The 3,841-nt window shown below is 38.2% G+C and overlaps 1 non-coding gene across 1 annotated transcript; it reads right to left on the bottom strand.

Moving 5' to 3' along the window:
• Positions 1 to 2,491: 2,491 nt before the first annotated feature.
• On the bottom strand, positions 2,492 to 2,617 carry LOC111818261. Its single transcript, XR_002822286.1, has one exon. It is a non-coding gene; the product is annotated as a U6atac minor spliceosomal RNA (small nuclear RNA).
• Between the last annotated feature and the right edge of the window lie 1,224 nt (positions 2,618 to 3,841).

The following is a 3,841-nucleotide window of genomic DNA, read 5'->3' as shown; positions in this document are numbered from 1 at the left end:
TGACCTATGGACCAGTATGTGGTCTATTTTAGAAAATGACCCATGTGCAGCTGAGAAAAATGTGTATTCAACTGTGTTTGGGTGGAACACTCTGTGTATGTCCACTAAGTCCATTTGTTCCAAGCTCTGGTTCAGGTCTGCTACTTTGCTGAATTTTCTCTGCTTGATCTATCTTTTAGGGATAAGGGGGTGTTAATGTCTCCAGTTAAGATTGTGCTATTAGATATTAGATTTTTCACATCCATTAAGATTTGTCATATATATTTGAGTGCTCCCATGTTTGGTGCGTACATATTTACGAGTGTTACCTCTTCCTCTTGAATCTTTCCCCTAACCAGTATATAGTGGCCTTCTTTATTTCATTTGATCATTCTTGGTTTGAAGTTGAGACTGTCTGAGAACAGGATTGCTACCCCTGCCTTTTTCTGAGGTGTTGGGGCATGTAGTATTTTCCATCTTTTGAATTTCAGCCTATGAATTTCTTTGAGTTAAGTGTGTTTCTTATATACAGCATATTGTTGGCTTTTGTTTCCTAATCCACTGTGCCAGTCCGTTTCTTTTTGAGTCCATTTACATTGATGATTATAATTGAGATGTATTGACTTATGATCGACACGTTATTTACCTGCTGTTGTTTACTTCTTTTAGTCCTGTGTTTAATTGCTTGCCCTATTTAGTGGGTTCCTTCTTTTCTCATTCATGGAGTTCTGATCATTTTGGTCCCTCTCTAGAATACTTTTTAGTAGTCTGTGTAGGGTTCGCTTTGTCATCATGAAATTCTTTAGTTATTTTTTGTCATGGAAGTATTTCACTCCTCCATCAAACTTGAAAGAGAGTTTTGTAGGGTATAGTAGTCTGGGCTGGAATTTGTTTTCATAGAGGACTTGAAGTACTCTGCCCCATGCTCTTCTTTTTTTTTTTTAATTTTTTATTTATTTATTTGTGTGTGTGTGTGTGTGTGTGTGTGTGGCCAGCTCAGCCCACCAGGGGGCGGGGCTGGCTGGCATGTGGTGCTGGGGGATTGAACCGCGGTCATCTGTGCTTTTGCTGAGCTTGTTCTAAGTAGGTACTTTAGACCACTGAGCCATCTCACCAGCCCCCCCATGTTCTTCTTGAGTTCATGGTTTGTGAAGAGAAGTCTGCCATTATTCTGATGGGTTTTCCTTTAAATGTGATGTATTTCTTTTCTCTAGCAGCTTTCAGTATATTGTTCTTGTGTTGAATTTCTGGGATCTTGAGTATTATATGTCTCAATGTGTTTTTAATTGGGTTGATGTTCTTTGGAGTTCTGTATGCTTCGGTTACCTGAATGTCAGATTGTTTCTCCATATTTTGGAAGTTTTCTGTCATTACTTCTGCCCATATTCTTTTTATATCATTTGTACTGACTCCTTCTTTCTCATTGATTCCTGTTAGTCTCACTTTGTACATCTTTGCATCATCTTGGAGGTGATGGATTATTTTTTTCCTGAATCCTAGTTGTTTTTAAGAGATCCTCTCTTACCTTTTCACTAGCTGCATCAGCGTCTTCAAGATCTGAAACTCTATCTTCACTTTTACTCAAACGGTTTTGCAAGCTTGTGATTAAGATTTTAAACTCCTCTGTATCTCCTTGACTCTGCTTCATGTGATCTATTTCTTTCCTATATTGCTCATTGAAGGATTCCATCATTTTTTAATCCCCTCTATTTTTATCAGCATCTTCTTCAGAATCAGTTATTAATTCTTTCATTATAGTTATCCTTTCTTTTTTATTTGAGATTATTTCTGATCTGATTTCCTCTGTTTCTGCATTTGATTCTTTACTTTAGACGCTATTAATTCAGAGATTTCTTTTTTATTTCAGAGGTTATTTCTGATCTCAGTTCCTCTATGCTTTTCTGCAATTCTTTCTTTACTTCAGACGCTATTTATTCAGACATTTCAACTGTGTGATTCCCAATTTCTTCTGCACTTGTTCTGGGTGGGCTTGGGGCCTGAGTTACATTTTGCTCCTTCTCTTTGTCATTTTGTATAGCACTGTCCTCCGACCTTTTGTGTAGAGCTTTGGTGCAGTTATAACCTCAGCACCTACTGAAATTTGGGTGCAGATCTATGACATTGAGTTCATCTAGTTGTGCCTGGCTTGGGTCTGGCTGCTGTGCTCAGCTTCTTCCTGCTGAAGCCCTTGGAAATGAACCTGTTGTCTCCATCTGGCAAGATGTTCTGCTCCTGTATTTTCTGGGTGGTTCTGGCCCCTTGCCTCTCTGTATGGACTTCATCTGCAGAGTTTTACCCCAGGCCTGTATTCCTAGGCATGGTCTGGATGGATTCAGAGAGCAGGACAGAAGAACTCACTCACAATTGGGCCCAGTCTGTGTCCGGATGGATCCAGCAGGCAAAGGAGAGCATGGAAGCTCTCCCACACACTTTCCTGGCTTGGCTTGGGCTGGGTCTGGAGGGGTTCTGAGAGCACAGCAGAAGTTCTCCCTGACACGCAGGACTTGGGCTCGAAAAACAGTGGTTAAATGTCATGAAGTAGGTGTCAATGTTTTAACCATATGCATGTTATCAGGCCCAAGGGCCTCTTCTATCCTTGTCAAGGGGAGTGCTAACCTACTCTCCTTTCATACAACAGTTTTACAGTCTATACAACAGTTTCATACTCTTTAATTCCCTGCTGTTCCTCCTTTTTCTCTCTGTCTTCTGCATATAAACACCTGATCTCTCAGTGATTGGCCACAACTGCTAGGCTGTAGAGTGAGGGTAGGTTTGGTTTTGCAAGGAACCCTGTTTTCCCAAGAAGCTGTATTGTTCTACACTTCCATCAGCAATCACAGCGAGTCTGTGCTCCTGCACACGTCTGAAGCCACAGCCTGCTGCCATTCTGGGGATCATGACCACTCTCATAAGTACATAACAATATCTTACTGTTATTATAATGATAAAATGGCATCATGTTGGACACTTTTTCCTGTTTATTTGCCATCTGCATGGCTTTTCTGGGGAAGATCTGTTCAGATATCTTTCCACTTTTAAGTTGGTTGTTAGTGTTCTTTTTATGAATTTTACGGGTTCATGGTATCTTTTATACAAGAATCTTTCATCAGCTGTATCTTCTGAAAATGTTTTCTTTTTTAATGATGATTGCATTTTTTTTTAATTTTAAAGAGAGAAAAAATGGTACAGAATTTTAAAACAAGAACAGAATATTAACCATAGTAGTTATGTTACATACTGTTAGCAAATTTGTTGTTGAGTATGATATTTTCTTTTTATTATAATTTTATTTTATTTTGAAGTGCAAAAACAAAAACAAGAACAAAAATCAGAAACCAAGACAGAAAGAGTGTAACATACAACAGTACATATATTACAGATAATCAAAATAAGAATAGCTGATTGGGGCCAGGGAGATGGCTCAGCAGAATAAGCGCTTCCCTGGTAAGCACAAGGGTCCGAGTTCAATCCCCAGTTCTGAAAAAAAAAAAAAATAGCTGATTAACAGTAGTTGGTTTATTTTATATACGAAAATATTTTCTGATGAATCTGTGGCTTGTCCTTTCATTTTCTTAACAGTGAATTTGTGAGGCATTTTTTTTAATGAAGTCAAATTTATCGATTTTTCTTTGTGAATTCTGTCCTTGACATTGTTCCTAAAAAGTCGCTGTCATAACCCTGGTTATGCAGAAGTCACCCCATGTTTTTTTAAAGAATTTTACACTTTTGTTTTTTCTATCTAATCCTGGAATTGTTTTTAATTTCAGTAGAAGTATAATATTTGGGCCTAGATTATTACGTGACAATCCACTTATTTTAGCACCGTTTGCAAGAACACTACATTTTCCTGTGGTACATAATT

The sequence above is a fragment of the Octodon degus genome, unplaced genomic scaffold, assembly GCF_000260255.1.
Source record: "Octodon degus isolate 3935 unplaced genomic scaffold, OctDeg1.0 scaffold00084, whole genome shotgun sequence".
NCBI classification, from domain to species: domain Eukaryota; kingdom Metazoa; phylum Chordata; class Mammalia; order Rodentia; family Octodontidae; genus Octodon; species Octodon degus.
The sequence above is the reverse complement of the archived record's forward strand: the minus strand, read 5'-3'. Positions and strand labels throughout refer to the sequence as shown.